Genomic DNA, 13,445 nt, shown 5'->3' on the forward strand with positions numbered 1-13,445 from the left:
AGCCTGCATTACGCGCGCCAATAAATCGAGTTTGGATTGGCCGAATTGCACAAATGACCCCTCCTTTTTATCCTTAGAGCCAGTAGAGTAAAGTTATATACACGTCTTTCACGTCAATCCCACCAATCAGGAAGCAGAGGCCGAGATTTCCGGTGAAACCATTTTGTAGAGTGCCTTTACTTCCTGCATTTTTCTGATTCAACTGCTTGTTGTTTAAACCGTGTTTGGTGTTCGTAGAAATGGTTTATATCAGCTTTTAGCCAAGAGTTTGATGTTTCAGAGGATACCACACATGTCTATGTTTAAGTAAGGGAAATTTGAGCAATAAACATAGAAAAAAAAGGAACCTGGAGCTTTCCCCGTTTCCAGGGAGGTGGGGCTTAAGTTAATAAAACAATAAACATCTGAGGGAAGGAAATAAGGAAAGAATAAATTCACAAATGTTTACATTTGGTGTTTGAGATGAGATGAGATGGCTTTATGTGATTTTTCTGTCAACTTAAACTAATCACAAACTAAAAATATCACAAGTCTTCTCCAATAAAAATAATTGTTATAGAATGATTTCTGTGCTTATAGAAACATGGAAGTGATTTCCAGCTCTGGTGTGTCCTTCTATATTTCTTCAGTAATGCTGTTTACATCCATCTCTGATGGCTGGAAAACACATGAAAAAAATCAGAAACTGCTGGAGATGATTTAAAGAAGAACCATGGATCTCTGCAGTGACTCGGTGAGGAACGTCTCCTCTTCCCCTGAAGCCTCTGAAGACTGAACTCACACGATGCCTATTTTCTGTGATCTGACTGTGATAAACAGGAACCGTGAAATGACTTGTTTGGTTTTGGATTTTCTAAATTGAAATTATTACTGCTGATTTACATTAAATTCACAAATAAACACGTTAAATTGAAAACCATTTAATCTTCATTCCTTATCTGTTTAAATGGAAGTTTTGTCATGAACCAGAGGTGTTGGTTACGGTTTTCATTTGGGTTCATGTTTTTCAGTATTTTCCTTGTTTTGTTCTATCAGATCATGCTATATTAGTTCACCTTTATTTGCTTTTATTTGTTAGGTGTTTTTCATGCTTTTCTTTGCATTCTAATTTTCTAGTTAATCTTGTGTTCTTTTTAATTAGAGTTATTTCTGTTAGTAATCTTTGTTGGATTATTCATAGAATCTTTGTTTAGTTCCAGTTATGTTCTTACTTTCACTCTCTCCCGCTGTTTTTGGTATCAGCTTCATTCTGCCTGGTTTTGATTTGAAGTTCTGTTTAGTTTCTCTGCACGTCATGTTCTTTATTTGCTTTACTTTAGTTCATTTGATTTATCAGATTCATTCTGGTGTTGAGGTGTTTGTTTCTTTCTAGATTCCTATGTTAGATGTTTTAGTTTGAAATTTCATGTTTTCTACTTGTTCAAGTTATTTTGTAGTCTCATCGTTTACTTGTTTCTGTTCATTTATCTCCCTGCACTCCCAGCTCATCTGTCTTAATTAGGCACTATCCCTCAGTTGCCTTCAGTCTCCTTTCCACCAGCTGTTTCTGATTCCCTTCTGATTTGGTCCCTTGATTCATTGGCCCATTCTCCACTCTCCTTCAGTATTTATACTTTCTAGATGCCATTGCTCTCCACTGGTTCCCCTGAAAACTATGCTGCATAATACCCTGACTTCTCACCGCTCCATGTCCTTAGACCTGCCTGTGTTTTCCATGTCCTGCCTGCATTTGTAAGTTTATGGATTCATATCATTGAATACTTTCATCAACTCACCATGCTGCTTCCTCGCTCTTGTCTGCACTTTGGTCCTGCAAAAACCTCACCCAACATGACAGCTTCATGCGAATGAGTCTTCCTGTTTTCACACTGGACTAGGCACTTCCTCATTCTCCTCATGCCTACCTGTGAGTATTAGTCTTTCCTCTATTAATTTTTTTCAATTCACCATGCTGCACCAGCCTGTCTGCATTTGAGTCCTGTACAAGAGCTTTTCTTGAAACAACTCGAGTATTTTACATTTGTGTGACCTTCAAGTCCATATATTTGTAGGCTTTATTTTAATTGTCTTTGTAGAAGGTAGAAAAGTGAAAAAACAGGAACTACAAAAAGGACTGCTTTGAATTTGTTTATTTAAAATACCACTGAAGATTTGCATTAATGCACAAATAAAATAAGCTTAACTGAAATGCTTATCAGAAGCCTTTTTTTAATGTTCAGTCATCTGACCTCAAGTTACATATTTCATCTTTAAATCTGAGTTTATTTGCCTCCTCTGTGTTCAATATATTGTTCATAGAAAAATCTAAATCCTAAGTGTGGCACGGAGAGCTAGCAAGAGTAGATCTAGTCTGAACTGGACATTTCATAGACAATAAGTTGATTTAGGACACACATAGTGAAACAGATACTGAACAGAATGACATATGATTTTTTTTTTTACTATCAATTCGCCCTTTTGATCATAAAAGACATTGTTTCTTATGTGATTGACAATTGACCAAGGAAAAATTCATGCCCAGTGAAAGGATCTAAATAATACACAAAAAAAGATACATTTCTTCAGTCAATCCAACCAGTGATTCAATGGGTGCCATAAGACAAATGATTATACAGTAAAATGATTGCATTATAGATTAAAAATAAAATGAACACTTAAGTATATATTGATTAAAAGTCTACAGGACAAATGAAAGGAGCTCGGAGTAGAGCGGCTGCTCCTCCACATTGAGAGGAGTCAGTTGAGGTGGCCCGGGCATCTATACCGGAGGCCTCCTGGACGCCTTCCTCGGGAGGTGTTCCAGGCACGTCCCACCGGGAGGAGGCCCAGGGGACGGCCCAGGACACGCTGGAGGGACTATGTCTCTCGGCTGGCCTGGGAACGCCTTGGGCTCCCCCTGGAGGAGCTGGAGGAGGTGTCTAGGGAGAGGGACGTCTGGGTGTCTCTGCTGAGTCTGCTGCCCCGGCGACCCGGTCCCGGATAAAACGGAAGACGATGAGTACGAGCATGAGGACAAATGATTGGAATGAAAATAAAATAAAATAAATCTACAGCATAAATGACAAATGAGCGTTCTCCAAATTAAATGTGCCCAGAGAACAAGGAAATGTAAAACATACGGGTGCTGAACCCACGTAGGACGTATTTGAATGTGTCAAAATAAAACCAGATATAGTTAGATTTGTAGCTGCTGAAAAACCATAAGGAAACATTAGGGAGTAATAAGAAAAGTCCATTATCCAGGGAAAATACTTCATAGGAGTCAAGGAAATAAGAGCTATTACAGGGAGCTAGTGTGTATGGTGAAAGGAAAGACAACACTGTAGTAATATTAGCTGACCATAGTGATGACGTTGGTGTAGCATGTGGCAGATGCGCACAGATAAAACAACTAACCTTTGTGACCTTAAGTGCAGTATGAGGTGCGAGCTACCACTAGAGTATCTCTTTTACTCACACATAAAGGAAGTGATGCTTTCAGGAATAAAAATGTTTTTAACAGATCACAGCGAAAATCAGAACAATTTTTATTAACAACAAGGCAGTCAATAACTGTCTTTTCATTTCTTCTCAACATCTTGAGTCCAGGATGTCCTGATTTGAAGAAATGTAGATGTGTGCTCTTCTTCTCTCTTTTTTTTTGTTAGGAGGAGAAAAATATATAAAATAGAAACCAGATATCTTCACCCAACCTCTTCAAAAGCTCAACAGCTGTCTAGCAATAACAATCCTTTGTCTTGTAGTGGGCCTTTGTCCTGGATTAGTTATTCAGGTGGTGAGACTAGCAAAGGATCCTGCACCTCCTGTGATCCAGGTGTATCCAGTGGTCCTAGGGGATCCTGTGCTGGGGCCTATGGGGGTGGTGGAACCTTCCTGCAGTGCGATGCGTGGATCCAAGGGACGTGGTGTTCGACCTTAACAGCCGTGTGGGTCACCAGCAGCACCTGGAATGGCCCCTGCCGACACTTGGAATACCAGTGTTTCCTGCAGAAGTCGGAGGTCCCTGACGACAACCCAGTCCCCAGGAACGGAAGCTTTAACATGTATGGCATTCTCATCTATAATCAAGGAGCAAGGCACTGTTGTAGCCCATTGGCTTGGGCCGAAGTCCCTCTCGAATGTAGCTGTAAGAATTATGGTTGTTGATTAATTAATATTTATCAAGAACATTTTTTTTATTTCTTAACCAAAAATCCTTACTTACAAATAGAAATCAGAGATGTCCTCTGGTGTTGTGATTATGGGCTCAAACCTCTTTAATGATTACAATTAGCAATTCATCATTAATAATTGATAAATTATTAACCAAAACTACAAAATGTCACTGTTATTCAACCGCTTCTCCGAATGGTGGGGGAACTTCGACCTTGTTTTGACAGATAAATCACTCTTGCATGAAATAAACACAAACGCTTCTCTTAATTATATATATGAAGATTTATTGAAGCCAAATAATCCTGATATACCATTATTCTGGTCCAAAAACCTTCACCTAACTAGCCAGCACTATTCTACACAAAGGGAATAAAAATGACTAATAATAAAAGAAAAATATATGCGCATTGAGTGTCTATGAAGATCAAACCAGCAGTTTTATGGACAAAATGTGTAATTTGGGTTAAATGGAAAGAGAAGACCTCCTGGTGCTGATGTCTCAATTGCAGTGATCAGCTGGTAAAACAGTGGGGCCACACCCCTTTAGCCTCTAGCAGCTGATTGCCCCAAATCTCGAACAAAGAGTCATAAAACTCTGAGGCGGGAACTCAGTGGAATAAAACTGGTGCAAAGGAGTGGTCAGCCGAGGCCCAGACCACAGGTGATTTGAATGAAAAAACTTTTAAAAGTCCAACTTCTAACTCCTGGCTGATTTGGGATCAGCCGGACAAAAACATGAACACACATGATTCAGCAGCGCTTGCACAGCAAATCAAAACACAGCTCAGCATAAAACACTTCAATCAGTATTGCATGCAACAGGTTGATACCTTGGATTAACTACTGGTGATTCTAAATCACCTTAACTATGCCTCATCCTGCCCAGACCTCTAAATGCACCAATCCAGTTTAATATAAAAAAGAACAAAATTACTTTGACGTTGATTACTGCTCTTCACCGGTTGGGTCAGGTCTGAAGAAAAACGAGGGAGGGGGGGGGGGATCACGTGTCCGTGATCACCTTCTCATCCGTCCAGGAGGGGAATATATGAAGAACCGTTTAGTTGACTGAATCAACAAGGAGGAAACTCATCTCCTTAGAAATAGAACCTCTGTAGGTTTTTCACCTGCACCGGTTGTCGGCGTGGTCTTCGATCGATATGAATCTTCTGACCTTCTTGTATCAGACAGATTTTCAGCTTTCAAGCTCTTCCGGGAATGGCCTTCTGGAGAAAAAGTTTGCCTGCGAGCTTTTGTCTCTCCAGATATGCGCCTCCGTTGCGTCGTCCCGTGAGATACATGGGAAATGGCCATGAAACTTTCCCCCTCGGTGGGTTTATAATCCCAGTGATGTCAGAGCTGCGAAGTCTGTTGAGCTGCACATGTCAAAATGCGCAACCAAAATGGATGACTCCAACATAGCCATCCAGTGATTTAGGAACCCGTCTGCAGTGGCTGCTGCTGGGGTCACAACTTCATCATCTCGAAATCATGTAAAAAAAATTTGTTAATCTGAATCAAAGGAAATTAGTCATGCATTTAAATCCATGAGTTCAACAAATTTAACTTGACTATTGTTGAGTGTAGAATCATAACTCAGGTGTTAGAAATGGATCACTTACAGGGGTTGGACAATGAAACTGAAACACCTGGTTTTAGACCACAATAATTTATTAGTATGGTGTAGGACCTTCTTTTGCGGCCAATACAGCATCAATTCGTCTTGGGAATGACATATACAAGTCCTGCACAGTGGTCAGAGGGCTTTTAAGCCATTCTTCTTGCAGGATAGTGGCCAGGTCACTATGTGATACTGGTGGAGGAAAACGTTTCCTGACTCGCTCCTCCAAAACACCCCAAAGTGGCTCAATAATATTTAGATCTGGTGACTGTGCAGGCCATGGGAGATGTTCAACTTCACTTTCATGTTCATCAAACCAATCTTTTACCAGTCTTGCTGTGTGTATTGGTGCATTGTCATCCTGATACACGGCACCGCCTTCAGGATACAATGTTTGAACCATTGGATGCACATGGTCCTCAAGAATGGTTCGGTAGTCCTTGGCAGTGACGCGCCCATCTAGCACAAGTATTGGGCCAAGGGAATGCCATGATATGGCAGCCCAAACCATAACTGATCCACCCCCATGCTTCACTCTGGGTATGCAACAGTCTGGGTGGTACGTTTCTTTGGGGCTTCTCCACACCCTAACTCTCTCGGATGTGGGGAAAACAGTAAAGTTCGACTCATCAGAGAGCAATACATGTTTCACATTGTCCACAGCCCAAGATCTGCACTCCTTGCACCATTGAAACCAACGTTTGGCATTGGCATGAGTGACCAAAGGGTTGGCTATAGCAGCCCGGCCGTGTATATTGACCCTGCGGAGCTTCTGACGGACAGTTCTGGTGGAAACAGGAGAGTTGAGGTGCACATTTAATTCTGCCGTGATTTGGGCAGCCGTGGTTTCATGTTTTTTGGATACAATCCGGGTTAGCACCCGAACATCCCTTTCAGACAGCTTCCTCTTGCGTCCACAGTTAATCCTGTTGGATGTGGTTCGTCCTTCTTGGTGGTATGCTGACATTACCCTGGATACCGTGGCTCTTGATACATCACAAAGACTTGCTGTCTTGGTCACAGATGCGCCAGCAAGACGTGCACCAACAATTTGTCCTCTTTTGAACTCTGGTATGTCACCCATAATGTTGTGTGCATTTCAATATTTTGAGCAAAACTGTGCTCTTACCCTGCTAATTGAACCTTCACACTCTGCTCTTACTGGTGCAATGTCCAATCAATGAAGACTGGCTACCAGGCTGGTCCAATTTAGCCATGAAACCTCCCACACTAAAATGACAGGTGTTTCAGTTCCATTGTTCAACCCCTGTATCTTTGGTATATATGAGTCTGTAGCCAAAAGCCCAAAGAAATTCTCAATTATTTAAAGAAATAGATTACTTATTTTTTAAGCACAGCAAAATATCTTAAATAGGTTAAACTACTGCTCGTACTCGTCATCTTCCGTTTTATCTGGGACCGGGTCGCGGGGGCAGCAGACTCAGCAGAGATGCCCAGACGCCCCTCTCCCCAGACACCTCTTCCAGCTCCTCCAGGGTGGAGCCCAAGGCGTGCCCAGGCCAGCCGAGCCTGGAACACCTCCCGAGGAAGGCGTCCAGGAGGTATAGATGCCCGAGCCACCTCAACTGGCTCCTCTCGATGTGGAGGAGCAGCGGCTCTACTCCGAGCTCCTCCCGGATGGCCGAGCTCCTCACCCTATCTCTCAGGGAGTGCCCGGCCACCCTACGGAGGAAGCTCATTTCAGCTGCTTGTATCCGGGATCTCGTTCTTTCGGTCATGACCCAAAGTTCATGGACATAGGTGAGGGTAGGAACGTAGACCGGTAAATTGAGAGCTTCGCTTTTCGGCTCAGCTCTCTCTTCACCACAACGGACCGGCACAGCGCCCCCATTACTGTGGCAGCTGCACCGATCCGTCTGTCGATCTCCCGCTCCATTCTTCCCTCACTCGTGAACAAGACCCCGAGATACTTAAACTCCTCCACTTGAGGCAGGAACTCCCCTCCAACCTGAAGAGGACAAGCCACCCTTTTCTGGTCGAAAACCTTGGCTTCGGACTTGGAGGAGCTGATTTTCATCCCTGCCGCTTCACACTCGGCTGCGAACCGCCCCAGTGCGTGCTGTAGGTCTTGGCTAGAGGGGCCAGCAGGACCACGTCATCTGCAAAAAGAAGATATGAAATCCTCTGGTCCCCAAACCAGACCCTCTCCGGCCCTCGGCCCAGAAATCCTGTCCATAAAAGTTATGAACAGGACCGGTGACAAAGGGCAGCCCTGCTGGAGTCCAACATGCACCGGGAACAGGTCCAACTTAGTGCCGGGAATGCGAACCAAACTCCTGCTCCGCTTGTACAGAGACTGAATGGCCACTAGTAAAGGGCCCCCGATTCCATACCCCTGGAGTACCCCCCACAGGGCATCACGAGGGACACAGTCGAATGCTTTCTTGGAGAAAGCATAAACTATTGCATCAACCTTTATTTGTTGTGATACCGGAAACTGGCATTGATTATCTTTACCTAACTATTTAAATAAGCGTGCATTAAGTGTATTACAAGGCTCTCCTCAGTCAGAAAAGGAGAAGGGGTGGAGCGTAGCTATGGAAACCACAACAATAGGTGGAAAAGACAAGGTTGCTAGACAGTTCAACAGATAATCTCTTGCTTACTTCTGCAACTTGGCCTTCACCCCTCCCCTGAAAACTCAGTTTTAATCAACCACAGGAATGTTAGATTTGCGTTTTACTTTTATACAGATTAACGTAAGTATTTTTGTTTTATTCTAATTTATTTCTAATTTAACTCCCTTTTAGAATTTTAGAATAAAAAAAAAATGTTGGAATTTTTAAGCAATTGTTTTAAAGTGGCAAAAGAGGATTATCTCACTGTTTTCGGAAAAAGGTGCTGGTGCGTTTGGATGTCCCGCTGACCTCCAGGGACTCCGACGCCAGACGTCCTCTGTCTCCCTAAAGACGCCTAAATGGGGTTTAGAGGCTGAAAAGATTAATTCTAGGCGGTACCAAATCTTCTGACGCTCGGTGTCATCAGAAAATCGGTCACCAACAGTTTTTGGAAAAATCAAAATGCACCTTAATAAATTCGCTTAACAAGGAGAACATTGAGAATCAAAGAGGCTCTTTTATGAATTCTTGCAAGAATTGAGAATGGACAGCAGATACAACCAAACCAGTGTCTCAGTCTTACCGGTCCACTACAGACATCAATGCAAAGACCTTTTATAGTTCTTTTCAGGCTGAGAATGTAGTTCACAATACAGGGAGATAAAGCAGTCCTTGAGCATCAGATATGTAAAAGGAGGTCAACATGACATGACGCCCCGGAGAGAAGAGCGATATCTTCTCTTGGGTAAACAATACTTTCATATCAGAAAGGCCTTGCATTTCGGGCATCTCTAAGTGTGGCACGCAGAGCTGGCAAGAGTAGATCTAGTCTGAACTGGACATTGCATAGACAAGAAGCTGATTTAGGACGCACATAGTGAAACAGATACTAAACAGGATGACCTATTTGAATTTTTCAATCAATATCAATAAAGGTAAATAGGATACAGCACCTTGTTGTTACTAAAATATGACTGTCTAGTTAAACTAATTGAGCAGTTCACTGATGCATCATCTCCTGCGTGACCAGTGTCTTATAAGGATTCACATACATTGTATATTTTGATGCCCAACACTGAATCACATAAAGAGCCGAACTCCGAAGGCTTGTAAAAATTCTTTTCTCAATGACACAGAGCGCCGTATGGTCATTTGTCAGAACTTATCAGTTTAAATATTTCCAACGGGGCATAAAATGAGATGTTGGCAACAACCTAGAAAATCTGATGAAGTTGGGTGCAAAAATGCATTAAATACTTTGTAAAACATATTTGGTAATGACAACTACAGGAGGTCTCTTGTATGGAGAAACTAGTCAAATGCAGTGTTCAGGTGTAATTTTGACCCATTCTTCCACATAAAGTGTCTTAAAATGTTAAAAATTCTGGGGGAACTTTCTGTGCCCTGTAAACCTCTGTCTGATTGGACACACGCACACACACACAAACAAACACACAAACACACACAAACACACACACACACACACATCCGTGTTTTCTATCTTTATGAGGACTTTTCGGTTACTTCCATTGACTTCCATTCATTTTCCTTGATTTTTAGTGCCTAACCCTGACCCTAACACTAACCCTAACCCTAACTAGTTAATACCTAACCCTAACCCTAACAATAACTCAATTCATACCCTAGTCCTAAACCTAACCCCTGTCCCAAGAACGGAATTTGAAAAAGTGAGGACCAGGAAAATGTCCTCACTTTGTCAAAATGTCCTCACTTTGCGATAAAAATACAAAAAATGGTTCTCACTCAGCAACAAGTACAAGAACACACACACACACACAGAGAGAGAGAGAGACAGACAGTAGATGTGTGTTAATGTCATAATTCAATGATCTCTTCTATAAGGGTTAAATAGGTGGGATCCTCTAAGAAGCCTAGTTTCACATTATTTTCTGTGTATGTCCAAGTTCACAAATGTGTAAATGTTTGGTTAGTTTATTTGGATAATAAATTTAATTCTATTGCCCCCATGTGTTGGCAAATGTGCATAGCAATCTGGGTGAACTGAAAGTGAAACAAAGAATGAGTATGTGGGGAAAAAACTCATTTGCGATGCTGTGGGCCTCTTTCTCATCGAGCATTGTCCAAAGAGAAGTGCATGGCATAGTGAACTCTTTGCAGAAAAAAATCTATACACTACTAGAAAATCAAGAAAAAATAAAAACAGGAGCTGTTACTGTAAGTATGTGACGTGCATGAGAAGATCTGGTTGATACTTGAAAAAGATTCCTCTTCCTCTTTAATTTCACAGAAACCACATTCTGTATGGGCTCATTGTGGAAACCAGGAACAAGAAAAACAGTGACTGAATCAGAACTTGTTCATAGACATTTTATCTGCACTAGTAAACAAATTAAATATTAATGTACCAGAGTTAATAAAACAGCTAAACAACATATACTTATTTTTCTTCTTGAGTGTTTCAGCAAGAATAGGCCAATAAATGTTTCACTGCATCTATCTAGTAAAAAAACACTTGTTGGGTCACTTAGAATCAATAATATGATGTGACTGCAACATATCAGTTTAAGCACATTTATATTCATTATGGAATTGCATGTAGAATAAGTGAATACATTTATTTATTCAATAAATACAGCATATATAGACATTAAAAATAAAGTATTCACTGACACCACTCTTGTAGTTAGGTCATTTTAAATATCACTACTATTTAATGTAATAGGTAAATTAGTGTCGGATATTTAACAAATATTTAAACAATTTAATTATAAATCTGATGGCTTGACATGTATTCATAAAGCCAAGGAGTTAATGCTTTACCATCAGGGAACCTCTTTAAGGCACTGAGAGATACACCACCTGAAGTTCATATTCACTGCTGAGAAGAGTAAATCCTGTATTTCTAGAGGACCTGTCCTCCACAGGACACCACCACATGCAGAGCCTGGGACAAAGGATTGGATCCATAGTTCACCTTTAAAATGCTTTGTAGACGTTATCAGGTCACATGTTTAGAGTTCCCAAAGCTGATTGTTTTTATGTTTTGTGGATTCTTTATAGCTTTAATTTGACAAGTTATTTTTGCTAGATAAAAAAGGACAGACTGACAAAGAGAAAACATACACCTTGATACTTAGCATTAAAACCTTTTAAAGAACCACAAATGTAGTCACTTATTTTAAGGCTCATTTATGTTGGTAGACAAACATCAGGGGGAAACAAGCAAAACTTTAACAAGAAAAATACTTACAGAGCACAGACTACCGCCAAGGCAATGGGGTCACTGGTGAGGTCAACTTTTTCTATGCTCATAAGCTATACTGTGGATGGCTACTGTCTACTGCATGTCAGCTGCTGACAAGTTCATAATGTTTTGCAAACAGACAGATGAACAAACAACCCAACGGCTGTTAAGCATGAGCAAACCGGTAGTGGTATGAACAGAGCAACGCAGGGCAATGCTCATTTTAAGCAGTCTCTTAAACTAGATCACACACCGCCAGGTGTTTTTTCCTAAATCTCTCGCAAGAGGAGGCCTTGAAGGGGACATATTATGCAAAATCTACCTTCTTGGCCTTTAAATGTATTTTGTTGTGTACTTGGAGTCTGTAGGAGTGCAGAAAAGTTTAATTTAGTCTCTCCAGGTGCTGCGTAGACATCTTTATGTTCTGTTTGGTTCATATTTTTCAGTCTTTTCAGTTTTTTCTATCATCTGTTATGTTTTTCCAACTGTTACGTCACAGTATACGGCTAGATACGGTCGTGGACTTCCTGCTGATCAATTTCACATGTACTTTGGTCACTGAAATTTTGTAGTCCAAGCTCATGTATGCCTATGCTGCAAGAGGATAAGTTTGTTTCAGTTGTTGGGTGTATTATCCCACACAACTCATTCCACTGTCTCCCCGCATCAAAGCACTTCAAGGACAAGTGCTTCAGCAACCTTCGCCAGTATCAAGAAGGATTTGCTGAAAGACTTCATCTATCCGCTTCTTTGTTAGCTTAACTGCTAACCGGTACGAACATGTGCTTGCTACTAAAGAGTATTCAACAGAAAGGATGTTGGTTTTCAAGCTAGTGAATAATAGTCCCTAAACATCATTTACTAAATTTGATAACGAAGTAAACACCATTAAGCCCATTAAGATTCGGCTCTTTCCAAAATATTTCCTTAATAATATTTCTTCAAATATTATTATTTCAATAAATAAAAGCAGTTAATTAGACACTGTTGAGAAATGGTCATCCAGAAGGTTGGTTTTATTTAGAACATCATTCTTTAAAACATTATTTTATTAAAATAATATTTTATCTCATCTTGCATTGTGAATGGTTGTCTAAACGCTTGCTGATTATTGTCTAAGTTGGTTCCAAGTCAAACTTAACTTCACTTCCAGGTTCTTCAAGATAATCCTTGGTTCTCAAACATAAACATTGCATGGTAATGTTGCATCACTCTTTTGGTCATAATTTCCAATCATCTTTAATCAACTTGTTTATATTGTACATAGTCCATTAGTCTTCATTATTCTTTAATTCTGCTTGGTAGTTTAGTTGGATTGTTTTAGCAAAGTAAAGAGTTTGTTGATTGAAATATGTTTGACTTTGAGTTGACTTATTTTTGTTAATAAATTCTTGTATTTTAAGAAATTGTGTGAATTTATTCCATATATGTGCAGAGTTTATGCTGTTCAATAATGTCAGAGCTCGTCTCACACCTTTCTATTTTGTCCTAATACCATCGCCTTACTGGGCTGGTATTCACAGGACAATCCTTAACAGACCGAAATATTATTTGACAAAATATTAAAATATTCATATTAAATATTAAATAATATTCTCAGATTCATAATCACAACACTCGTTTAGCATTCTATGTTGTTTTCTTCAGCTCCTTTGCACTAAAAGGGAAAAGCCTTTAGCCTCCTACTAAAAACATCCCACCAAAAACCAGAATTTTCAGAGAAGACTACAGCAGAACTGCTTTAAGTGGACAGTTTAAACACATATTTTGTCTGAGTTTTATTTTTACATCTGTTTGCAGATGAATCATTGACTTCCTTCCTCTTTTCAAGAATTGCAGCAGACAAACAGGAAGTTTGTATTAT

The sequence above is a fragment of the Girardinichthys multiradiatus genome, chromosome 3 (genome assembly GCF_021462225.1).
Source record: "Girardinichthys multiradiatus isolate DD_20200921_A chromosome 3, DD_fGirMul_XY1, whole genome shotgun sequence".
In the NCBI taxonomy this organism is placed as follows: Eukaryota; Metazoa; Chordata; class Actinopteri; order Cyprinodontiformes; family Goodeidae; genus Girardinichthys; species Girardinichthys multiradiatus.